Here is a 27,638-nt window from a genome sequence, read left to right as displayed (position 1 = left end):
AAATGTTTCTTTCCTGAGCCACTCCCGTGATGCCTACAATTTGAGGTTCATTTAACTGCTGACCTATGTATTATTATATATCATATTGGTAAATGCCAGAGGAAGAAAAGAAAACTGGATTAGGGGAAGAATTAGCCACCTGCTCTAAGTAAATCACATAAGAAATTTGAAAATATCGAATATTAATTATTTCTAGTTATTTTGTCCTCAGTCTTTGGGAAAACAAAGTAGCTGTTGGTTCCACATAAAAGGCCATCAAATGCTAGAGGTAAAAGGGATTGTTGTCACCAAGACTAGTGACTTCCTATTTTCTGTTGCATAGACCACTTTTTCAGTGCGATGTTTATGGATGTCTGAAATACATAACATAACACATGCAGAATTCTCTTAAAATGTATTCAAATAGAGTGTAATTTATCTTTGCTAGTGCTAAATAAAAAGATACACCAGTAAGTCTAATAACCGTTGTAATTTTAAAGTTGCAATGAGCTTAAATGATTTTTGAAAGATCTAGGGTATCTTAATATGATATAAAAATATTTGTGGGGTTTCTTTTTACTGATGAAATCACAGGTATTGCTAATACCTCCATGGTTTCTTACTGACATTAAACATGGAAAGCAATGCTCCATTTCTGTTGGAAGTTGATTAAAATTCTGTGGGTGCAATTCTCTGTCTGCAATCACATTCCCCTTCTCCTCATCCCCACCGTCAATCCACAGCAGGCACCTCGGGGTCTGGGGAGCTCAGGTTGAGAACCTCCGGCCTGGGCCACCATGATTACTTAACAGACATAGATGCTGAGGCTCAGTGCGTTACAGGTTGCCTGGGTTCATTTGTCATTAATTACAGGAGGGCTGAATGCAGGACTAAAATATCTTGATTGCTCACCCGTCGCCCGTGGTCCCATGCTGTCCTGTCTGCTGCGAAGCCACATCGGGGGGGGGGGCGGGGGCGGTGAGGGAAGATTGCTCTTCATTATTTTCAATTATTGAAGTAACTTCATTGCGAACTGAATATTTCTAAAAGCCTTGTAAAAATTTTGAACTTCAGCAGAAGAGAATTCAGTAAAATTCTAGCTCAAAAAATAGAAGATTATCTCAGAAGAAAAGGGATCAACCCTTTTCAGGTTTGACCTTTTTTTTCCCAAATTACTGTATTTTTAGGACTATATGACACACCTTTTTACTATATTTTTTGCTTCAAAAATGTTATTCTTATTTTCCTCTTCTAAAACCTAGGTGCGTCTATTTTTCGGACCATAAGACACACCTAGATTTTAGAGGAGAAAAATAGGAAAAAAATTTTGAAGCAAAAAGTGTAGTAAAAAGGGTGCCTCTTATAGTCCAAAAATATGGGTAACTCTGAATTTTCACCTCATGAAGTTTAGATTAGCTTTTTGTTTTGCTCTGAAAACACTGAGTACAGCTAAATTCACCCAAGTGAAAAGTTGCTTGAGCTTAGGGAAAAGAAGCATTTGACTCTGCTAATTAACATATTTAATTTTGAGGTAATTTTTCCCATCAGATATTGTTTCCTGTTTTTATTTTTCCTACAAATGTAGCCTTTTTCTTTATTCTCTTGGACACTCTTCATTTCTCCCTCTAATCTGGTCCAATAGTTTTATAATTGCTTGAGTGTTCTTTATTATGAAATGTATTGAATAAAAAAGATTCAGAGCAGAATATGAATTCTTATTTCACACAAGGAAAAGCATTTTAGGTCATTATAAATTAGCTGAAAGTTGACTATTGAACTTACAGGATACATTTTCAGAGAGGTTGTGGGGGGTTTTGCTTGTTTGTTTGTTTGTTTTTATTTTAAAAGAACAATGTATGAACAGGGGTATCTCACACCTATCTCTTTCCTGGTCATGCTTAGTAACAAAAGCCCCTCATCCAGTATGAATGACCCTAATGTACAAGCCCCAGGTCCCCTGGAGTGCTTACTGAGGGACTAGGGTATTCTTATTTTGGTATATTGAATGATTTGAGGGCTGCATTTATGTGATAGTATTTGCAGAACAGCAGTATTATATTTTAATGACTTATTTTTATAAATGCTTACAGCCTAACTTCTTGAATAAACTATGTGATAACTAGTGATGGTGACAATTCTCAGGAAGCCCTTTTGAAACATGGCATTTTTTTTTCTTTTGGCCTTACCTGTAACTTTGCATTCTTTACAACTACCCAAGAGCAGGAGAAGCTACTGGGAAAGATGGAGGGGATGGAAGAGCTGTGAGCAGAACATCCAAACCAAGTGACAGGCTGGCAGTCCGCACAAACGCAGCGCAGGGGGGATGCTGAGCAGTTGGCGAGACAGGATGTGGAGAGTCATTGCCCAAATCCAGTCACTCGTCCGGAAAATGTGTCGAGATGTCTAGGACTGCCAGGCAGCTCAATCTACCATGAACCTAAATGGTGCAAGTGTTGGAATAAAGGATGCTTCTGAAGCAGCCGTTGTGGAGGTAAAGAGGACTACTGGGTGGATAAACATGTGACAGCTAGAACGCAGGTGGTGGACACGAATATTGTTTTAGTTTGCCGGTCTCACTTGTGTTCTTTTTGTTCCTTTAACCTCTGAACACACACTTATTGCACTCCAGACATCCTAAACAACAGAACACCATTCTGATGTGGTGTGTATGTGTGTGTGTGCATATTCTTTTGGTAGACAAGCATAGTTAGTTTTCATTACTACTATTATGTTGATTACCTTACTATTTTTATTCCTTTTTTAATAAACACCATTTTTAAGGCCTACCCATAAGACTTGGTGCTCAGAGGACCCTCTGCTCTTCTTGGGTGTTGCATGTTGCTCGATGGTGCCCCTCCAACAGATTTTTCCTACCTCTCCTCTTTAGCAAGGCAGGAGTGGGACCCCCATCCCACTTCCTCCCCTTGCCACAGAAATGGTGCTGCTGTGAACATCCCTGTATATGTGAGGTGTCTAAGCTGTGCACATAGGCATGGCAGGTCATAATTTACATCTGAAGTGAAGGTGGGATTTTTCTGTGGGATTTATTCATAGTCATGATAGAGGCAAAGAGCACGCTGGTAGGAGCCAAAGGGATCATTTTGGTTCAGCTCATGTTTGCAGCCCTAACATTGCTTAAAAGCCTTTCCCCGTCTGGTTGATCAGGATCCATTCCTTCTGCTGGAGCAGTGACTCCTCTTCTCGCCTGTGGGTGTCTGGACACAGTGAATCTGAAGTGCACTGGGAGCAGCTGTGACCTGTAGATCAAAGGAACTTGGATGTTTCCTGTGGCTGGCGCTGTGGATGGGTGTGCGCTCTCCCCAAATGTGACTGCATTTGGAGATAGGGCCTTTGAGGAGATGATTAGAGTTAAACGAAGCCATGGGGTTGGGGCCCTAATCCAACAGAATGGGGGTCCTCATAAGAAGAGGAGAAAACACTGGGAAGAGAATGCTCACACCTCCCCCAGAGAAGGGGTCCTGTGAGGTCACGATAGGAAGACAGCTGCCAATCGGCCAAGAAGAGAAGCTTCTGCATAAACCAACTCTGAAAACACTTTGATCTCAGACTTCTAGCCCCAGAACCATGAGAAAATATATTGCTGTCATCTAAGCCACCCAGTCTGTGGTATTTTATTACTGCAAACCAAAAAGACTGATACAGTAGGAGCCTGCCCCTTTGGGGGGCCACACCTCCAACCTGTAGGGTTCCACGTTGTGCTAACTAGAAGCACAAAATCCCCCCAGGCTGAGGGAGAGTGACGGCAAGTGGGCCACTCTGCTTCCAGCTTGTGGTCCCCAGATCTCACTGGGAACATTGCACTGTGTGGAAATCTTGGATTTTTGAAAACACTGTATTCTGAAGGATGCCATCCATTTTTTCAAAGTGTTGCCTCTGAGTTCACGTCTCAGCTGAGCCATCATAAGGTCATTTCAGAACTGTCTGAGAATAGGTCCCTTTGGATGGCCACCAAATCAATGGCCATGTGCCCTGCCTGAGCTCTCTTGAATCATTGCTGGCAGCAATATTGCATCTGGCAAAGCAGCTGGAATCAGACCTTCTGCCTGGCCAAGTCTGCAGTGGCTTATAGTTGTTATTCTCCAAGATCCATTCAGTTTCCTCATGGGTCAGAGTGGCAAGTTGAAGGAAAATATAAAGGGACCAACACTGCTACAACATTGATGTTTTTAATGGTGGCTGTCCCCCTGGATACAACATTATTTTTCACTTATTGTCTTGGCTGGTTGGGGGTTGGGAGAGGAGGGGGGTTATGCAGTTCTGGAAATTTTCACTTGGTCTTGTCTCTCTAATAACTCTTATCTGACAAGCTAGAGAACCAATGCGGTGGTGACAACAAGTGCCAAATACATCAGATCCAATTGCCCTTTCAGGGACCAGGGAGATGACCTGTGATGGGTTTATGGACCTACTGGGCTCCCTGTCCATGGGCTTTAACTGTGTCCCCCATGGGCCCCTTTCTGACAGAAGGGGGTTTATGGACTTACTGATGCTCTGGTTCTCTGCCACTCACACTCCCCACAGTCAGAGATCTGAGCAGCTCATCCTCCCGGCCGTCGCAGCTCCATAGCCCTGGACTGTAACAGAATAAATGATCCTCTTGATGTTTCTGGAATTAGTAATGCAATATGCCTATGAAATGTAAACATGAAGGGATCGTGTACGCATTCAGGGAGAAGAAAAAGGTTAGCAAATGCATATGCATTCAGTCTATCTTCATCCTAAGTTATTTTCAGGACGATATCAGCAGGTTCCAAAAACTGAGCTAGGTAGGGATTTGATGACATCATCTGGGTAGAACTACAAACTGGGAGAACTAAAAAAAATGAGGAACAAAAATCAAATCATGAAAGAATAGTAGATACGTAGACATGTATATTAATGGCTGTGAAAAACAAACGGAAAATGCAAATGGAAAACTGAATAAATGGTGATGGCGACAGAGAAGGTGAGTAGACAAGGTGACAGCAGAGAGCCCCAAAGGTCAATATTAATAAAAAAGGCAGCAGGAACCTGTAATGGGATTTGAAGACGAGGATCTGAGTCCTATGACACTGAAATCTCTGCTGATGAAAAGTTAATGTTATGTTGATTATGCTCGTTTTAGCCCTCTGAGGCAAACAAACATTCCAAAACCGAAAGTTTAAACTAAAATTAATTCATGCATATTTCACACGTAGGACATGTTCCGGTATCACACTCGTGGCAGCCACGAGTGGTGGAAAGCAGTGAGCAAGCCTGAGTGTGCTAGCGCCTTCATGCATGCAGGCTAGTTAACCCGAGATCTGGGAGGCTAGTCCTCGGTAACTTATTTTCCACAGAATTCCTTCCAACTTCAAGTCAAGCTGTTTTAATTCATGGTATGTGTTTTTCAACCCAGAAATTAAGGACATACCTCTCTTATGAATGATTTCCATTAATTTTAAGTCAATTTCAATTATGCCCACTGCATCCTGGGTACTATAAGGTGTGGTTTGCAGTGACGGGCCACACAGATGCATCCCCAGCACTCATGGTTAAGAGTTTACGATCATCTATGTGTTTCCCACTGCTGCAATAGAGATTACTGATATGTATAAAGTTCAGATTTACTGATATGTATTTAAAAAGTCATATGTATTCAAATATGCATCAGTACATAAATCCTTGAGTCATCCTTGACTCCTCTTTTCTTATATATCCCACACTTATTCATTAGCCAGCATAGTCACCTTCACCTGCCAAAGATCCTGACACACACACTTTCTGCTTCCTCCAACACTCGGGTTGCAACCCAGAGAGCCATCACCTGCCACCGAAGCTGCAGTAACTTCCTAACGAGCTCACCTTCTTCCACTCTTCCTGGGCCTGCCCCTCCCCGCAGCCTGTTCTGTGCTCAGCGGTGCGAATTCTAAGTCAGATCATGTCCCTCTTCTGATCACATCTCCCGTGGCTTTCCATCTCAATAGGAATAAATACCTGCTATGATTTAAAAGATGTCATGTCGTGTGTGATCCTGTCCCTGGGAACTCCATTTATTTCACTTTGTATAACTCTGCCCTTGCTCACTCCTCACGAGCCTCCCCGGCCTCCCGAGGCTCCTGGCACAATCAGCGTGCTTTGGCGGAGGACATTCTTGATGCAGTTCCTTCAGCAGACACGGGCTTACTGAGACCATTTATTTCTCCTTGTGTGGCTTTTGGCAATCAGGGTCTTTCAAGGAATTTCTCCATTTCATCTAAGTTATCAAATTTGTGCACATTGAGTTGTTAGTAGCATTCTTTCATGATTTTTTAAATGCCCACAGGGTCAGTAGTAATGACCTCATTTTTGTTTCTGAGTTTAGTCGTTGTTATCTCATTTCTTAATTTCTTCATTAGTCTGACTAGAGATTTATCGCTTTTATTGATTGTTCCAAAGCAGCAACTTTCTAATTCATCGATTTTTCTCTGTTGTTTTCCTGTTTTCAATTGCATTATTTTTGCTTTAGTTTTTATTTCTTTTCTGTTTGTTTATATTTAAATTTCTTTTCTTCGAGGCTTGAAGCAAAGAAAGTTTCTCAACTTAGAAGCCTAGCCTATAGATTTTACATTTTTATTATATTCCAACACAAGTTTTTAACACTACGAACTTCTCTCTAAGCTCTGTTTAACAGTATCTCAATAAAAATAAAGTTTTAAAACCCGATACTTATATTTTAGTTTTTATTTAGTTCAAATTATTTTTTATTTCTCTAAGACTTTTTCTTTGACCCAAATGTTAATTAGAAACACATTATTTCATTTCCTGCTATTTGGGGTCTTTCAACTAAATTTTTGTAACTGATTTCTCTGTGCTGTGGGAACATACTCCCTGTGATTTTTATTCTTCAGGTTGTTAAGGTTTTATGAAGCCTCTCTTGGCAAATGCCACTTGTGATCTCGAAAGGAATATGTATTCTCCTGCATTTCAGTGGAATATTTTATAAATGTTAACTAGATCAAGATCATCGATAATGCCCCTTAAATCAACTTTATTTCTGATTTTCTGTCTGTTTCATCTATTGAATCCTGAGAGAGGTATATTGAAGTTTCCAGCTAAAAATGGGTTTTTCTATTTCTACTTTCAATTGTACTATATTTTAAATGTATTTTGACACCCTTTGATCTAGTGTGTACACATTTAAGGTCTCAGAATATTGACCTCTCCCTCACTAGGAATGTCCCTTTTATCCCTGATAACTTTCCTCATTCTGAAGTCTGCTTTGTCTCAAATTAATACAAGATACTCCAGATTTCTTTGTATTTGTGCAAGGGTTGTATAAATTTCTCCACACTTTTATTTCTTTGAGCTTTATATTTAAAGTGGGTTTCTTGGAGACAATATCTGCTTGAGTCTTTTTCTGTTCTGTTCTGTTTTGTTTTTATCCACTCTGGTAACCTCTGTTTTTTAATTCATGGATTTATTCCATTCACACTTAAAGTGGTTATTGATGTAGTTGAATTAGTATCAACTACATTTTTAGTGATTTTCTATTTGTTGCATTTATTCTTTCTTTTTTCCTCCTTTTTTCTTCTGCTTCCTCTGGTTTCAGTTGAGCATTTTCTGTTTTCATTTTAACTGCTCTTTTGTTATATCACTTATACTTTAAAAATGTTCCTAGTTGTCACCCTAGAGTTTCTAATATACATTTTTAACTAATATGCCTGTACTTTCATAAAATACTTTATCACTTCTAGAATAATGCAAGTATAACAAAATATCCCTGATGTCCTGATGATGTTTCCCTCTTGTTCCTTATGACATTGTTGTCATTCATTTCACTTATCCGTATTTTTTATCACCCAATGTATAGTTACTATTATTACTTTAAGTAGTTATTCTTTATATCAATTAAGAGTGAAAAGTAAAGTATGCTTATCTGTCATTGTTTAGCCTTTCTTTGACACTCTTCTTTTTGTTAATCTGAGTTTCTGTCTATAGCATTTCCCTTCTCCCTCAAACATTGTTAACATTTCTTGCCAGGGAAATCTGCCAGTGGTGAGTTCTCTCAGATTTTGTTTTTCTGAGAAATCTTTCTCCTTAACTGTTGACAAATAGTCTCACTGTATAAATAATTCTAGGTTCGTATTTATTTTGTTGTAGTCTTAACTCTTTAAATAGTTCACTCGATTTTTTTTTTTTTGCTTCTATTATTTCTGATGAGAAGTCCTCTGTTACTCTTAGAATTTTTCTGCTCTACAAGTAAGGGATTTTTTTTCTACTCACATTTTTAAAAATATATTCTCTTTGTCTTTAGTTTTCTGCCATATGAATACGATATGCCTACGTACAGTTTTTTGGTGATAGCTTGGTTGCTATTTGAGCTTCTTGAAACTGCTATTTGGTGTCTGTCTTTAATGTTGGAGCAGCTGTTATTATTTCAAATAATTTTCCTTATCTCATATATTTTTTCTTTTTTTAGCATTCCAATTAAACATATGTTTGGCACATGTTTTTTAGTTGCCCTACAGCTTTTGGTTATTTTATTCTGTTTTTTCAAATTGTATTTTTCTTTGTATTTCATGTCAGACATTTCTGTTTGTGTATTTTTAAGTTCACTGATTCTTTCCTTGGTCGTATGGAATCTACTAAGGCAGCCATGAAGGCATTCCTCATTTTTGTTGTAATGTGTTTTATTTCTAGCATATTTTCTTTTGATTCTTAAAGTTTCCTTTTCTCTGCTTATATTACACATCACTTCTTGCTATATACATTTCAGGACAGCCCTTAACATATTATTTATATTCATTTAAAATTTTCTGTCTGATAATTCCATTCTATATCATATCTAAGTCTGCTCATGACACTTCTTTTATCTCTTCCTGATAACTTTTTCTCTCCTTTTGGCATTCTTTATAAATTTTTTTGTGTTACCTTAAGAACAGAGGTCAAAAGACCTTTGGAGTGAGGATCTATGTCAATCTGACTAGGGATTGGGTTGTGTTTAATGTTTGCTGAGACTATAATTATCAGAAGTTTCAAATTCCTATAGTGTAAGTTGCTTTCTTTCTTCTTGACTTGGGTTTCTCTAAGCACTGGTCCTCAGTAGAATATGTGTCTTGCTGTAACACACACTTAGCATACCTGAGACCTGTTTGTTTCGTGGCAATGTGTGAGAGAGGGGATGATTTCTATGACCTAATGATTAAAAATCAGTTCCCAGGGACCTATGTTTCAGACCTGTGACTTTCACAAGTGTTTCTTTGGGGTGAGACAGGAAAGCTGGAAGAGTCTGGAATGGGAAGTATGCCCTTCCCCAGCTTGGAGAATGCCTCTTCCCCCAGCAAGTACGACTTTGTTATGGAGAACATGTCAGGTGTGTCTTACAATCTCTTTCCCACTCCTCCTACTTGGTCCATGAAGGGACATTACTAGGATCTTCACCGTAAGAACCTTGGGGTTTCCTGGAGAAACCCCATGAAACTCTGTTGGCTCCCCAAGACTTCTGCTCCCTGGGGCAGGTTTCTCATCTCCAGCCGGTCTCCCCTTAGCTGCCAACAGATCTTGGCTTTGACTTTCTGCATTCACTTCTCTCTCCAGAGTTCGAAGTGATATCTTGCTCTGAAACCTCAGTTCTCTGAAAGAACAAGGGAAACCATTGATTTTTCAGAATGTTTACATTTTACTTGTTTTAAGGATAGGAGTGATGACTTCCAAGATTTTTGCACGTCAAAACCAAGATCAGAAGTCCTCAAACTTTATGTACAGGCATCTTCCCTCTCAAAGCTCCTCTGAGGTATAGGGCAATTTGCTTCATCTCATGGAGGACAGGCTAGTTTTTATCACAGATGTGGATCTTTTAATTTCAAAGAGTTTAGTGACATAGAAGTTTATGACAAAGAAAATACTTATGTTCTGAGTTCCATATTTCATTGGTGATGTATTTTTATTACATTCCTCTCTTTGGAGATGAAAATAAATTGGCTGGAATAACTTGCTGTCAGTGAATCATCATTCATTTATTTATCAAATATTTATGAAGGATAGAGATGGGCTGAGAATTGCGTAAGATACTGCAGGTACCACAAGAAATAAAAGAGAATTCGTGCTTTAAAAGGCCCCAGGATCAAGTACATAAGGCAGAAACCTAAATACATCATTTAAAAGCTTCAAAATAAGTGGCAGAATAGTGGTTTACACAGGGTGCAGTCAGAGTTTAAGGAGGAAGTTTGGAAAACCAAAGTTCTTTCCCAAAAGAACTGATGTCTCTCTCTCCCAGAAAAAAAGGGTCTAAAACAGTGACCCTCATGTTTTGGAACAGAGAGAACATTGTGTCTGGTACTGAAAACTCAAAGAAAATTTTTACACCTTGGACTGTTAGTGGAAGCACCATTTTCACCAGCAATTTAGTGTCTAAACAGTAATCATTTCCCTTTTTTGTTATAACTCAAGGTCTACCCCATTTTAGAAATAGATGATTATGTTTAAAATGGATCTTGAAAGGTTCAGGCGCACTGACACATATTTTTAACAACTTTGCCAAGATGCATATGCTCAAGTGACTTTTCGCCCTTTTACACGGTGGCCACCTTCAGAAGCCGCCCTGTTATCTCAGTCATGTCGTGGTTGCCCAGACTATTTATTCCCAGGCTGCTTCTCTCTCGGAGTTGCTCTCAGACTCAGCAACATGATATTTTGTGTATCTTTAATGGTAGAAAATCTTCTCTATCTGAGATTGAGTGTGACTTATGAACATAACCAAAAGTCAAATTAAGCTAAAAATAAAATCTAAATAAATAAGATAAATTGTAGTCAAATCCAGTTCACTTGAAAATAATAATAATTTCAACATGGCTCATAAAACCATTTGCTTGGTACAAAACTTAAAAGGTATGGATCAAAAATTTGTATACAGTAATTCTAAAAGTATTATTTTATAGGTGATGTTACTTGAATGTATATATTTGAGACTTTTAAAACACAATCAATATAATGATATATCAAGTTTTAACTTGCATCCAAATTAAAATCCAGCATTCAGTACAACATTGAAAGTTGCTAAGATAGGAGACCTTAAATGTTTTTACAAAACCATGTTTAGCAAACTGCACACAAATTGGGTAAGTCATATTATTATCCTGAAAGTATAGGTTTCCAATCAAAACTGGTTCAAATACTTAAAAACAATGAAAATATCATTCTTTCCCTTTAATACATAGTTAGCATTAGTCCCAAATTCTTCCTTTTTCTATAGAACTTTCCACAGTTTTTAAGAAATCCATCAGCATCTATTGTGTTGGCAGAGCCACTCAAAGACAAAATAAAGAAGAAAAAACATACCTGAACATACTAGCAGATGCTAAATACATGTCAATCAAGGCAAAGGTGAAGATGGAGATGGGAAGGATGAAAATATGCGCTTGTTCTCACTGTCATTTCTTCTCCCATGGAACAAAATTGCACTATGAAATCCCCAACATTGTTCACATTGCTTTGAAATTGTATTGCATGGGTGTCTTTGTGGTCAAGGCAATAAAATGTGATGGATTTCCAGTCTCTAGGGCTTGAGGTAGGATAAATTTAGGAAACAATTGGGATGTAATTGAGATCTATACCAGGCGCTGAGGAACTTGACAGTGACCTCACTGATGGATGGAGAACTAGAGGTAGCACACAGGTAAATGCCTCTATACCAAAACTTCTGTGCGTGTGCATGGGTGTGTGTGTTTTCCCCCCTTCAAATGAGGGGACAGCAGAGAGGCAAGAAAGCAGTGACTAAAGTTATCTGTGGCACCATAAGACTCCCAGTTACCAGGGTCTCTGTTAGATTGCTTGTAAGTAATTTACTGCAGAGTGATCGCTTAAACTGTACTTTCACTGAATACTTTGGATAATGAAATAAGTGTTGAACTCTTTCTCTGTAACACTCCTGAAAAAGAGCGTCATTCAAAAAGAAAAGCCGTTCGCTGCCAAATGCTATGAGTAATACCTAATATTTATTGAGAACTTACCATACAGCAGGCGCTTATCCCATTTAATCCTCGCAACAACCTTTCAGAGTCAGCCCTAATCATATCAACTTTTTTAATATCCATGAGTAAATTCCAGCACAGAGAACTTAATAACTTGCCCAATCTTTCCCAGCTAACAAGTAGACATACTAGAAGTGAAATGTAGGTGGAGTCCTGTGCCGAGTGATTAAAATAATTCAGTACCAAAAAGATACCAGGAGCTGTAAGAATTGAAAGATGTCCCCGTGAAAGGCGTGCTTTTGACTCCATAAGCAACAGAAAAGGTTTTCATCAGTTTCAGTATGTTTACGGGTATAAGCGAAAGTGTGTCTGTGTTAATCACGTTCTAGAGCGTAGCCTTCTTTCTTGGTTTGAAGGTGCGGACGGACCACTCCAGCCTTCTGGTCATTAGCTGCACACCGGCACGGGGTCTGGCTCCTCCTGATGAAATAATTTGCCGGGTTCAAAGATCAGAAACATAAGGCAGTGCCTTCAAAGGCTGTAGTGCTGCATATTCTGGTCTGTCCTCCACTTCCCCTCCTTTGCTGCATCTCTCTCTTTGATCTCAAGCTAAACATCAGAATCTGCCTTTTAAAAAGACTTAAAGTGCCTTTCAATTTCTCTCTGCTGCCCCAAGAGCAGCCACTTCTGCCTCTTTCATGGAAAAAAAAATCTTTCTAAAAATAACTTGGGCTTCAAATATCCCCTGTGAAGAGATTGAAATAATTTATCTTGGACTCTGAGAAGACAAAAGAAGGTAATTGCGTAGGTGAGCTATTACCTGCAGCAGGGGGGCCGGGGAGGCGTCATTAGGCTCCTGCGAGGAGGTAGCAGAGCAGTTCCTCTTAGTGGCTTTGCGGGAGAAGAGGTCAGGGCCACACAGTCCCCTCCGGGCCTTTCACACCCTTTTTGGGATCATGAACACTCACCGCATCAACATACACTCCTGGAGGTGCCCTGGTGGGTTCCTTCTCCTGCCGTTGGCTCCTTCCTCCCATTAATGCTGTGAGCACTAGGAGTAGAAAGTGCCTGAACGATTCATGTCCTCGTTCCTTAGCTAAAAATACACTTGTTCATGGGGAAATGTATTTAAAAGCATAAATGGTGTTCTCAATTAATGGGGTGACGTATGAAAACTTACAAATCAAAACTGGACCATACGTTATGATGTACATCTAAATGTACATGTACCTCAGCACACCCAGCTCATAGGAGACTCTCATTATAAATTATGTTTATATATGAGTTGATAGATTAATTTGGACTTACATTCTCTCACTGAAAAAAGTCTAGAATGTTCACAGGAATTCCATTTCTAAATATATATACGTATATTCTTTTCTGTTTTTTTTTACTATGGACTATTATTTTCCCAAGAACTATGTCAAGCTCAGGCCATTTCTTTAAAAATTTACTTACTCACTGAAAAATACCAATATGCTTGACACTCCCTGTGGCACGCCCGTCATTCACTGTTGTTTATTCCCGAACCTCCCTGTTGGTTCTCTGTATATGCTTCTAATCCTGCCTGAACTCCTGGGTGCTTATCCTACTCCCTTAGTGGATGAGGTTGTAGTGGGTTTTCTGAGCCCTTTCCTGCAATAGTTATATTCCCACGAGAACCCGTAATGAACCTGAAATACTACATATTTTCAGTAGTAATTGTTCTGACTAGTGTGCATTGCTAGTCTTTCAGGCACATCATTTAACCCCCGTGGAGTTCCGTTTCCTCATCTATAAGTCAGGAGCTGGGTTCCGTGATGCCCATTGGCCCTTCGGGTCTCAGAGGTGTGTGGCAACGTTTCTACGCGTTATCAGTTAGACTGCGGGACGCGTTATCAGTTAGACTGCGGGATAACCTGTGTGCCCAACCATCGTCTCCGACGCTGTCTGGTTTCGTTCTGGCAAAGTTTCAGCGGCTCCACTTTGATCAAGGAGCCACTAGGCAAATGTGGCGTTTACTGCAGTCTATATTTTCTTGCTTTCTGTTTTAAAGTTGCCTTTGATTATATACAACTAAGGAGAGTGAGATGCGGATAGGGAGGCCAGCGGGCTACTAAGCACTCTCAGGTAGAGTCGAATCTAAGTCTGAGTGAGAACACAGGCTGCTGGGAACATCCCCTGTGAGGCCAGCCTGAGGTCAAGGTCCTGCATCATCACTTACAGCCCTTGGATGATTTTGGGCAAGTTCTAACACTGATTGTGTCTTGTCTCTAAAAGGAGGATGATGACAGCACCTACATCATCATCCAAGGGATTTTTACTAGAATTAAGTGAGGAAATGAATGAAACCAGCTGGTGAGCATTGAATAAACTATAGCTACAATTCTCATGAACGATAACACTCAGGAATGTGCCTCTGGCCACGTCAGAATGCACAGCGGTCCACTGCATCCAATCTACTATCTGAATTTCTCCATGAATCTTATGCATTACAATATTTCCTACAAACAACCTACTCTGATGCCTTAGATGTAAATCCCTTTTCTTGCATGTGCTTTTGTGTGTTTTTTAATTTTTCCAGCTTTATTGAGACATAGTTGACCTTCAACTTGTGTTATTTTGAAGTATACAGTGTGACAATTTGATACGTGTATTTTTTTTCCAAAATGATTACTACAACAAGGTGAGCTGACATCTCCATCACCTTGCATAATTACCATTTTGTTGTTGTTGGTTCAGTGAGAATATTTAAGATCTACTTTCTTAGTAAGTTTCAAGTGTAAAATGCAGTATTGTTAACAGTGGGCATCATATATTAGATTCCTCGGAACTGGAAATAAACTGGAAGCTTATTTCCTCAGTAAGAGTAAGTAGATGAAAGAAACTTGCTTATTTACTATCATTATTGAGTGTGAATTTATTTATTTTCAATAAGCAAACTTGATGTATACAAGCCTGATTTTGTGTTTGAATTTGAGGTTGATATAAATATTTCAAAATGAAATAGGCATCCTGTTAAAAAAAATAGAGAAAATTCTCATCTGTGTTCAATGCATTTTCTAAAAACAAGTGTGCCATTCATGTTGATAATGGGATAAATTTTCAAGTAAACGTAATTTTCTCCAGTCTATTGCTTCCCTCTCTATTTCTCTAAGCTGAGTTATAGTCTGGGCGTGCGACCTTCAGGGGCAGGGGCAGTGTAGACCCTGTAGGCAGAGACTGGGGCAGTGCAGACGCTGCAAGGAAGGAGAGACTCAGGCCTCAGGGCGGTGATTGTCTCTGTTCTTCCCAGAGGAAGCCAGCACGTGATGCTGTCTTCCGCTAACGCTGATGAGTCATGAAGATGTTATGGATATAAGAACTGGTAGTCCATATGTCCCCCCAAAACTGTAAGAGTACCTTGTAGGATATGCCTTTCTAGGGCACCAGAATCAAATTTTCAAGAATCAAATATAAAACCTTGGAAAAAAGACAGAAAAGCAGAATTTCTGCCCAGAATAATGTTAGAGAAACTCCATTATATAGTAGTGATATGGAACCAGATTTTGAACAAACAAGGGGCAGCAGAGAGGAAGAAAAGTTATGATTACAAAGCACGATGCCCATGTCTGGCCCTTCATGCCAGGTCACATATGTTATCTCATTTCAGAACAGCCAATATCCAGCTTTGAGGTGAACAAATCACCACTTGAAAAGATTTGAATAATTTTGGCCCAACCTCACTAGTTGTTAAATTGTGCAGGTAGAGTTTGAATGTCCTGAAAGCCCATGATTCCCCTATGTGGGCATCAAAATAGGAGGTGAGTGAGAGGAGGCAGTGAGTAAAGATCATTATAAAAATCCTGTAGCAAAAATTTATATATAAGCTGATCGATTCCCAGGGTCAGGAGTTTTAGTCAACAACAATCACTGAGTATCAGGTATGTACTTTAGCCTATACTTATATTCCAGAAAAATAAAATGAGAGGACTTTTGTCATGTTTAGACTTTGTAGAGCTTACGTTCTAAGTTTTTCTATAAAGCAGCACCATAACCACGCATAATGTTAAAGTCTGTACACGAATTACTGGAGAACCATGGTGGAGAATTTGAATTCTGCTTGTGGGATCCTGAAATAATTTACTGAGGCAGTATTCGATGTAAAGGTTGGAGGATGGCTGACAATTTCAACAGATATAGAAAGACAATAACATCACAACAGAATATAAAAACATGAGCTTAACAGGACAAGATATTTTCTGAGCAAAGTATAGTGTAGAAAGAGTAAGATAAGTAGGGAATCAAGAGAAGGTCAAGAGATGAAGTGAGACCTGGCTGGCGTGACTTGGTTGGTTGGAGTGTCATCCTGTGCACCAAAAGGTTGTAGGGTCAACTCCTGAACAGGACACGTACCTAGGCTGAGGGTTTGATTCCAGTTGGGACACACATAGGAGACAACCAATTGATGTTTTTCTCTCTCTCTCTCTTCCTTCTTCTCTGTCTAAAAGCAATGAATAAAATGTCCTTGGGTGAGAATTAAAAAGAGAAAGATGAAATGGTAACAAGGAGTTGAAGGTGGATGTAATTAGCAGAATGAGTAACCCATGACTCTGAAATGTGAACGAGGGGCAGAGAGACCAGTTTGAAGGTTGTTAAAAGGATTTTTCTAAATTATAATGAAGCCCTGAGCTAGGTAAATAATCATGGGAAATAAGAGGAAAAGATAGAAACATTTTAAAAAGTAAAATTATATGATTTTAGTGTCAGATCAAATAATGCATCTGAGGAAGAAAAAAGGGGCAAGATGACTCAAAAGTTACTGGGAAGAGTGATATCACCTGATTTAGGAAATGGGAGAGATATCCCAAATGATTGAATTTGGGACATTTGGCTAAAGATGCCTTGTAGAAAGTCTGAAATGCAGTTCAGAGAATAAGACATGGACTGAGGACATTTCAGACATAGTTGAACTTTAAAAGATCAAACCTAGGATAAAAATTGAAGATAACACTCAACTGATGCCATCCATGACCTCTTAGGGTAGAAGAGGCAGGCATGTCATTCACTGATATAGAGGAAAGGTACATCCGTGAAGAAAACTATAATGGCCTTCATTTTCAGAGAAAAAAGTCCAGAAGCTTAGTGAGGCCAGATATAGAGGAGGGTCAAAACAGAAGAGTTCGTTTTAAAAATGAAGAGGAGTGTTTATTTTTATAAGACAACATAAAGGATACTATAGATGAACAAAGAAGAAGATGATGATGAAGAGGAAGAAGAAGGACAGGAATGAGAAGAAGAGAGAAGAAGGAAAAAAATAGACAGATGAACAAGGGGAAAGTTGATCATAGATGATGCTTCTGAACTGTAAAATGAAGCAGACTTTAGGTTAGTGTGGTGTGTCCATATGACAGATATATCAATTATAACAAATATACACTCTAAGAGGGAACACTGATAATGGGGAAAGCTGTGCATGCGTTGGGCCAAGGGTACATGGCAAATCTCTATATCTTCCCCTCAATTTTGCTGTGAAGCTTAAACTGCTCAGAAAATATGGTCTTAGTTTTTTTTTTTAATTTAAAGATTTTATTTATTTATTTTTAGAGAGAGGGGAAGGAGGGAAAAGGAAGGAGAGAAACCAATGTGTGGTTGCCTCTCACACGCCCCCTACTGGTGACCTGGCCAGCAAACCAGGCATGTGCCCTGAGTGGGAATGAAACCAGGAACCCTTTGGTTCACAGGCCAGCACTCAATCCACTAAAATCAGCAGCCAAGTACAATTAAAGTTATAAAATTTAAGACATACAAAAGTGTGAAAGTATTAAAACAAACAACAACCTAAAATAGATGTATTCCATCCCTGCAGAATGGAAGGAAAATGAACTTTTAAATTAAAATGACTTGTGCTCTAAACCCTAACTCTTGTTCTTAATTAGTCATAGGACCCTGGGCAAGTGACTTAGCCTCTCTGCACTGCATAATAATATCCATCTTACAAGGTGTTGTTATGAGAATTAAGAAGACGATATGCATAATCTATCTCAAAATTCCTGGCAAATTATCAATAATTAATAGACATTATTACCACTATTATTGTAACACCCGCACTATACAACATTTCTACTGCCTAAATTAATATTCTGTGGATATCTATTTGCATTTTTATTATACCTGGTATCTTCCTGGACCCTGAAGAAAAAGGGTGATGGAGAGGAAACCATTTCTGCCACTTTGCTACTGTTACAATGGGCCAAGTTACAGTGAAGCTCAGTTTAACATAGAAAGGATGGATATGAGCACATTGCGAGAGCTTGGTTGGAGGCTGGGAAGAGGAACAGAGCCCTGGGGCTGTGAGACAGTCTCACTGAGTGAAAGGTTAAGTCACAAGGGAAACAAAAACGTTAGAAAAGTCACAACATCAGTGACTGTTCCCAGGCTTACTTCCTCTGCCCATATTAATCAGCAGATCACATTTCAAAATGGAAGAGGAGACCCTGCGTAGGCTCAGACTGCTGGGATGACGTTTAAACTTCATTTCCAGCACACGGCGGTTAAATCCATCATTTTTACAGATATCTGATGGACCAAATCAAACTGAATGCTTTCAGTGTGCTAAGCACAGTCCTCTGTATCAGGTTAAATACAAAGTAGCGGATCTCTGCCTTAAGTAGCTTTGAGTGCAATGTACTTGCAGACTAAAGAGAGAAAAAGCTCTAAAAAGTAGAGGGGCGTAATGAATGTTAACATACAATATACTGCTGCTAAAAATAATGACAGGCAGTATCTGCTAACAATCTCTATGTTCCGGCACTGTTAAAGACTTTGGGTATTTCTACGTACTTCACAACCACAACAAGCTACAAATTGTCTTTGTGATTTTAATGTTGACTAATATGTGTGAAAGACAGTAATGCTGGATCTCAGATGCACAGGATTCTTATCGAAATAACTGACCAAGAAAGCGTTTATAGTCAAGTATCACAAACATTGGAAATATTTTGGATAAATAGACAGCTGAAATTGTTTTCCAGTGCAGTTCAAAACTATACAAGAAGTATAGGATAGTACTAGTTTTAACAACCCCTGGTACAAGGAATTTACTTATTTATGGATTCATAAAAATGTGTTTATACCACCAGTAATTTAAAATAATGATGCTACATACAATAGCTATTACTGTAATGCATAATTTAGTAGGCCAATAATTAAATAACACTTCAAGTGACTTGAATTCTTCTGTTATATATTTCTAAAATAAATTACCTTATATCACCAAAGCCTCACCTTTCTTCATTATTTGAAACATTTTTCTGAGATGAGGATTTCCAGTGAGCATGTTTTATCGTAAAAATGCACTGTAAATTTCTCCTATTCTCTTTCTCTATGGCCTGGGTGTTAAGCAGACAATAGTAATATATAAAAGCAAGACTGTCTTCCCACAGTGCAGTCAATTCAAGGTCATGTTCCTTTAGTGATTAGCAAAGTTCCTTTTTCATCATGTTCAGATGAAGAGAGAGTTGGTTTGGGCCATGTTTGTAGCAGGGATCCAGTCTGATCACGGAAATGAATACAGTGGCAAGTCTTCCCACAGCATCATCATTCAAAGCAGAGTTAATGCTATAACGATCACCTGATAAATATTAATATACTCATTAGCCCACTGTGGCAATGGTTACTCTTCACACCTGAGCCATATCCTACCCTATAAAAGACAAGGAACATGTCAGTAGGTGAGCCTATGTTTGACAGTCCTCTGTCCACTGAGAGGTCCTTCTTAACTGACTTTCCTGAGGTTTAGAGAAAAATTTTGGGAGCAGTAAATGTAAAGGAAGCAGTTTAGTTACAAAATACAGGCTTCTGGGACCACACACAGGATAATGTAGTTATTTAGACTCTGAATGTTGAACCTGAAGTAATCCAAAAGATGTGAAATTATGTGGTCTATTTTATACCAACTCCAGTAACACACTAAAAGCTAATATAAAGTCAAAATAAATTAAGCATGAGTAGGGAGCATGGGGAGGTGGGAGAGATGAAGGAAGAGCAATGGGACGAAGAGATGGAGGAAGGGGCGGACGCGGGTGAGGCAGGCAGCCCCTCCGGTCACCGCCTGTGAGCGAGCAGTGGGCCTGCGTTCCCCTGGGCGAGGCCTCTGACCATTTTTTTCAAGGTCCCAGTGAAAACTTGGGCAACGGAATGATGTCAACATGGAAGTCTCCGCATTTCTTCTCACCTTTTCCTCCAAACCGTGAGTTCTGTAGCGAGAAGCACCTTTGGGGAAGACGAGGAAAGTGTGTGGGTGCCAGAGCATGTTCCTCCAACAAAACTAGGTTCTGCCGAGGGTTGGGGATGGGGTGCGAAGGAAGGGCTGGAATCAAGGATCAACTTCATTACTGAGACTCCAAGTGACTAGAATGAGGAAAAGAACCTTGGAAAATAAGAAAACCACAATGTCTATTTTAGGGGATAAAGATTAGAAAATTCATCGACCCCAAAATTTAAAAAATTACAGATTCAGTTTAATCCATCACAAATATCTCAGCCATGACACACAAACAAACATAGATTAATTACTAAAATATGAATAATCCTTCCACCAAGGGTAATACAAACAATAGATTGAACCTCACGTTTGGAAGTATTCTTTTTAAAATAAAGCAGAATGATTGGATGAAACCATAAATGTCTCAATTTAAAAAATGACTCTCCCTGGCTGGTGGGCCTCAGTTGGTTGGGCATCACCCTGCAAACCTAAAAGTCATGGGTTTGATTCCCAGTCAGGGCACATGCCTGGGTTGCAGGTTTGGTCCTGGTCAGGGTGCATGCAGAAGGCGACAAATTGATGTTTCTCTCTCACATCAGTGTTTCTCTCTCTTTCTTCCTCTCTTCCCCTCTCTCTAGAATTAATAAAAGAAAACAAATTTTTAAATGACCAACTAAGCAAAACATGCATTGAAGCCATTTGTTAAAAATAATTAGTAAAAAGAAATCTTTTCTCCTGACACAGCCTTGAAAGTTTTTTAAATTAAAAACATAAAGAAAAAATTATGGAACTATTAAGGTAGGAAAAAAGGCTTCTTTTGGGAACATGGATCTGCTATTTTCACCCACATCTGTTCTTCCTACAGTTTTTTTCTTTTCCCCGTCTTACATTCTTTTCACTATTCTCTAAGAGCTTAGAAAACACAAGTCAGTAATTCTTCCCGAGGAACATGTTTGCTTCTGTGTTCTGCCCTCACAAATACTTCCTCCTGAGCGGTGATGGAAGAGAAGCTGCCCTGGTGTCAGAAAGAACAAGGAGTCGGGGGGAGAAAACATACCTCAGACGCATTACCCAGCTGCAAGCAGCATCCGTTTTCTGCATCTACAAGCTGCCTCATTTCCGTTACCAAATCCATCACACACCTGTAGGCAGTGCACACTGGAAGGTAAAGCTTCTCCTCCTGGAAGACAGAACGGGCCCCCCAACTCCGTCTTATGCTAAGTGACACTCTGAAGCCCTCAATACTTGGGAGAGATCTTCGGGAAAATAAGGGTGAAGTGAAAGGATTGTTTTGGAGCACTTTGGAGAGACCGACAATAACCCAGAAGTCAACCTTTCCAAGACACGCCTTCCCAGTGATGCTGTGCAGTCCTTGCTCAGCATTTGTGGCAGAGCCTAGAGCTCCAATTTGGAGGTACTGCATTGCTGGTGGGGGGTGACTAACTGCAAAACGGGGTGGGGATGGGGTTTTAACAGTGGCAAATGCCCCAAATCCTTGATGCTCCCAAGTGTCTTCACTCAGCACAGCAGCACGGTGTAGTGCTTGAGCCTGGGCTCCACAGGCCTGGATGTGAAGCATGTCTCTACCCTTTTCTCATTGTGTGAGCTGAGCAAGTGATGAGCTCTCCCTGCCCAGCTTCCTCATCTGTAAAATGAGGGTGGTCACAATACCGACCACAAAGGGGATGATAGGAGATTTAGGTCAATACATGTTAGGTAACGTGAAGTGTTAATATATGTTAAGTAGCAAAAACTAAGGGCTTACTGGATAAACCTATTATATCACTAACAGGTGCCAAAGTCTGAACTAGACATCACAGATACAAAGAAGAACAAAGCCGAGGGAGAAGCTGTGCCTGACACAGTGTTTGTACAGACTCAGTTCTCTGTATCCGCTTTCTATGCTGCCAGAATCCATGATCACAGAGAGAGCCACGTAAGGCAGCTCATGTTCATCAGTTTCTGTTGGTCAGAAGCTGAGTTTGGCTTGTCAGCTCCCACTTTCACAAGACCAAAGTCATGTTGCCAGCTGGCTGGGTTCTTATCAGGAGGTTCTGTGGAGAATCTGCTTCCAGACACATTCAGGCTATTGATGGAATCCAGTCCCTTGTGGTTTGAGACTGGGCTCTCCGAGTATTTGCTTGCTGATGGCTGGAGTCATTCTCTGCCTCAGCAGCCACTACATTCCTTGGCTTGTGGCCGCTTTTCCTCTGTCATTAAGACTCCGGTCTCTCCACTGGCCCCGTCTGCCCCTGGTCTCTCTGATGTCTCATCTTCCTTCCACCACACAGAGTTCTCTGCTGTTCAGGGTCACACGAACCTTCTCATTTAGCACCTGCCATCTAAACTTTAATCCATGCACAAAGTCCCTCCATAACAGTACCTAGATTAGTGTCTAGTTGAATAAGTAGGTGACAGCAATCTTAGAGAGCCATATTTAGTATTTTGCCTACTGCACACCTCCCATTGCTAAAAAAAATTTAAATTACTCCTTTCTCCCATAAGCCTCCCTGGCTGTCCTTTCTCACTTCCGTGTTGAATCTGAAGCTTAACATCACCTGTTCAACAAGACAAGTGTGGCCAGAGGACCGAGGGAATGAAGCAGGGAGGGGTAGAAATAAGTCTCTGCAGCAATTCTCCTAAAGATGATGTTGTGATCGATGCACCTGGGCCAAGGTCTGGCTCAGAGAGTCGCAGCCACAGCTGCACTCCTACCTGAGGCGCCTGAGAAAGGACCAACCACCACTGACCCTGCGCCTCGACTCTCATTCCTCTATCAGCTCCAGGATGTTGGAAGATAAACTTACAGTTAAAGTGAAGAGTATGATTTCCATCTGTAGGCAATGAATAAAACACACATCTCTGAGGACAGATGAAGCCACTAGGGAAACAATAAAATAGTTTAGAAAACCCAAGGTGTACATTCTAAATCCAATTCAACACACTGATTTTTTTTATTTAATTATTTTTCAATGTCAACACACTGATTTTTTTAAGCAACTTTCTTCCTAATTTATATGTCTTATATTTCACTCTCTCCACTATGCCATGTATTCAATTTTGTGATTGCTGAAAAATCCTTCTGGTATTCTCATCTGTAAAATAAGACAACTGGATTCAGCCAGGGGAGAGCAAATAGCATGCCTGTGAGTCTATAGTCCCCTCTGATGGCCATGACAATGGTGACGTTTCTTGATGGACATGAAGCAGCTTCAAAATATTAGCTGAATTTCAGTTTACTGTGAGCAATAAATGAAGTCATACATGTAAAGGACCTCACATGGGTCCCTGCACAGAAGAACCACAACCTCCACCAATCACAGACAGAACTTACCCAGGGGTGGAAAATTGTTTGTATTTTGCATGCCACCTGGAATGAGTAGTTGAGGGTGGCTCAGAAGACTTGTGCAAAATGAGTGTGTGGTTCTTATGGGAAGACAAGAGAAAAAGCAATCATAATAATGTAGGCATTAGTTGTTTTCTGCAAGGACCCTCATGCCCCCTCCCGCAGTTGGAGTGGGAAAATCAGATTTTCTGAAATGTAAGTTAAATGGAGAGCAAACATCAAATGTAGCGAAATCCATAAAAATGCTGAAAACATAGTAATAAAAAATCTAGTAGCAATAAATTTTGTTAATGAGGCAGAACCAATAGTTGGCTTTAATGGAACCATCTGAGCCTGTTGTGAGCTGGTTTTATAAGCAAAATACAGATGATTTTCTACTCTAAGGTGGCTCATTAAAATGTCTTTGTAATGAAAGTGTGCAGGTATTTTGATGCCTTTCAGCATCACTCTTCATTTATTACCTGTTGTTGAGCACCAACGATGGTGCTGGCCCAAACAACAGGGATTTTAACCCTGATGAGACAGCGCTGAAGTTGCACAGGTGTGACTCTCCAGGTGTAGTGTCTGGACCAGCAACATCAGCTGCACCAGGGACATCATTAGACAGGTTAAGTCCGCAGCCCCACCCCAGACCTGCTGAATCGGGAAGAGGGGCTGAGGTCCGAGATCTCTGGTGTTTGACAAGCCTTCTGGGTGATTTTGTCACGCATTAAAGTTAAATGACTGTATCAGTAAAAACACCTTGAACTTCACCTTCTTGTACCTACCTACCTACAAAGTAGTTTGTTGTTTTGTGCACATGAAACCCATGTCATAAATTCCTAAGTAATAATAATCATGTAGGAGCTTTAGGCCATATGGCAAGTATCCAAGAACCACTTAAAAACTCAAATATTTCTGTTTTTATTACAAGTAATAGTTGTCCTATATTTCTGCTGTTATATACTATTTCCTAGATACTAAAAAAAAGAGTTTTGTTGGAAGACACTCAACCCAATTATGCCATACATACCTACTTGGTATGAGTTCATAGTGGAGCAGCCCTGGAAGGTTAGATGCAGGCCAGGAAGATAGATCTGTTCTGCGAGGAGTTTGCAGATTCAGGGTGTCACAGCAGCTGAGAGGCACTCCGAATACTTCTCAGACTCACCAATATTTTTTTTCAGGTGTCACTTGTCCTAACTCTTGGAATAAACAGTGCCAAAGCATCAGAGGATAAAAACGTAGGGCTCAAAGAATCATAACTTTTCTTTCTATCTAATTTTAATTATATTTCTTTCTATCCAGCCTTCTGATTTATTCCAGACCTGAAATTATGAACTGCTGATTTATGGCATAGTTTCTTCTGTCTCATGATAAAAACACGTACCAGTAAAGTTACATGGTTTTGAGCCCTGGGACTATTCACTGCCACACTGTGGGCACTAATATGGGTGTGTGCAGGTCAGGGAAGACCTCTGAGCAAAGCTAGGAGATGGGTTCCTTTCACCTTCAAATCCTCGGTTCCATAACCATCATGATACGGCACACATGCAATCATTCAGACATATGGCAAGTGTATGGAGATGCATGCATAATTAATAGAAAACTGAGGGCCTGGATATAAATTGTTCAAGCTCGTGGTAGGAAGGGCAGCCTTGTGGCATGATGACATTTGTGCTGCTTGCCTGATAATTGTGCACCACTCAGAAGAGCACAGTAATTTTGTAATTAACTCTTGATACACATTGCCTTTAATTACACATGGCAAGCTTGCTTGGAAGAATCTCTGTGTAAGTGTGAGTGTGTGCATATGTGTGTCTATGCAGAGTGAGTTTTCTAGTGAGAGTATTCTTTCCCCTGAAAAAAGTACCTGGCTGATTTAGTTCAAATTCCCTGCTTAGTGTGAAAGATTTGGAGAGAAAAAGGAGATAGTGGGCTGGCCAAAATGTTCATTTAGGTTTTTCCATATGATGGCTCTAGTCGTGCTTAGTTGTCTTTAACTTCATTCAAAACAATTTTGTTAGACCATATTGTGATAGTTGTCATATCGGTGTGCATTTTAAAAAGTTACCAAAATTGGTGAATTTTTGTGTAGCCACTTTAACATTGAAGATGGGAAAAAATACACAAAATTGCAGCATAGTGTGAGTTATTATTTCAAGAAAAGTAAAAATGCACCTGAAACCCACAAAAAAAGATGTGTGCAATGTATGAAGAAGGTGCTGTGACTGATCAAATAGGTCATAAGTGGTTTGCGAAGTTTCCTGCTGGAGATTTCTCACTGGACAATGCTCCACAATTGGATAGACCAGTTGAAAAGGATAGCAAACAAATCAAGACACAAATTGAAAACAATCAATGTTATACCACATGGGAGATAGACCACATACTTGAAATACCAAAATCAATACAGTTATTGATAAAAATGAAAAATGTATCTTTATTTCACAGAAAAAAAACTAAACCAACTTTTTGGCCAACCCAATACGAGAGAGAGAGAGAGAGAGAGAGAGAGAGAGAGAGAGAGAGAGAAATTAAACTGGAAGGCGCTTTGGAAGCTGTTCAGGGAGAAATAATTTTGTTGGTAAGGAACCATAGAGCCAACACCATCTGGAACCCCTGTAGAAAAGCATTCTGTTTATTGCTAGACAGAGACTCTGGGCAGGTGTTAGTGTCCAGGACATGGTTACTAACCCTAGTTTCAAGTCCCCGTTTGTTTTCTCCTTGAGCATTTGTCTAAGTGGCACTCTGGATGGTCATAAGTAATTGGCTTTCTTGGTTTACTTTGCTTATTTCCACAACAATCTATAGCCATCTGGGCTAGATCGAAAAGGCAGGTCTAAAGCAAAACTGTGTAGGAGCAATGTTCGTTATCAGTGCCCATTCATTCTCTTCCAAACGCCATCACTTCTCACCATTTTCTGGCGTTTGGGCACTTCTCACTTGGCCTTACCTGATTTCGTCCGATTAAGTGCACTTGCTCTTGCCAGAGCTCACAATCTGAGGCCCTGGAGGTAAAGTCCAGCTGATAGAAGCATTTTGTGCCTTTTTTTTTTTACTTATAGCTATCTCCTCATCTACCTTTTTCCTCTTCTTTTTCTTTTCTTTTCTATCTTTTATTTTAAAATTGAATCAGTTACTGACAATGATAACGGAGATAGTTAACATGAAAATCCAGTTCCTTGGCACCACTTGAGAAGTCTGCACGGCCAGCCACATCCGACTTCCAGTCCACCTGAGACCCCTCTGTTGGAGGACAATGGCAGCGGCCCTTTAGACAGTGTGCTCTGTGCACCAGGCAGCCAGAGGCAACACCAGCTACTAGCTCCCTCCTCTGCGCTGCCGCCAGAGACAGGCAGCTGGAGACGGTCGTCCTCAGGCTGTGGCACTTGCTTTCCTTACACCCGACCCTGTTCACTCATCAATGTGACCTGCTGATCTCTCTATGTGTTTGAGGTTTTGTTTTTTTAATGCCTGCTGTATCTCTTCTCTTCTCTGCCAGTTTGCTGGCCCCATAATCTTAAGAGAAACCTGAGTGCCCAGCGTTCCAACCCAGCCACACAACCTCCCGTTTTGTAACCCAAATATGTACCACCAAGTCTACTGCTTTATGGCCTTTTTTTTAAATATGCAAATATAATTATTCAAGTCACATTTTCATTTGACAACAACAAATTGAGTTGCAGACATTTGTGTGAGTTTGAGATTTCGCAAAGGTGACTAGGGTGGGGTCCGGGCATACTGAGTGTTTCTCTAATGTCACTTGTTCAAAACTCCTGCTCCCTCTAATCCCCAGTGGGTGGCCTTCCTGTCCAGAGCTCTCTGAGTCTCCATGGCTCTTTCTGATACCCTTTTTCTGAAGACATCGGCTAAGCTCTGCTTTCACTGACCTAGGGACTGGGTAGCACGAAGCTAACACTTAATTACGGTGGTTGACCAAGTTTGCTGATGGCTTTGGTGATACATTTGGGAAATGACAAGAAGTAGCTTACAGGTGGACACCGGACTGGCTGAGCCAGGTGAGTCCTGACTCCGCGGCTTCTTAGCAGTCGACCTGCTACAGTGCTACAGTGCTACAGGCTTAGGCCAAATGCCCTTCTCCCGCCTGCTCATTTTTCTCTCTCCTCACTTTCCAGTGACATCTGAACATTCCTTAGCAACTCAGAAACTGTAGGGA

The sequence above is a fragment of the Artibeus jamaicensis genome, unplaced genomic scaffold, assembly GCF_021234435.1.
Source record: "Artibeus jamaicensis isolate MK-2021 breed Jamaican fruit bat unplaced genomic scaffold, CSHL_Jam_final contig_354, whole genome shotgun sequence".
In the NCBI taxonomy this organism is placed as follows: Eukaryota; Metazoa; Chordata; class Mammalia; order Chiroptera; family Phyllostomidae; genus Artibeus; species Artibeus jamaicensis.
This window is presented reverse-complemented; position numbering follows the sequence as displayed.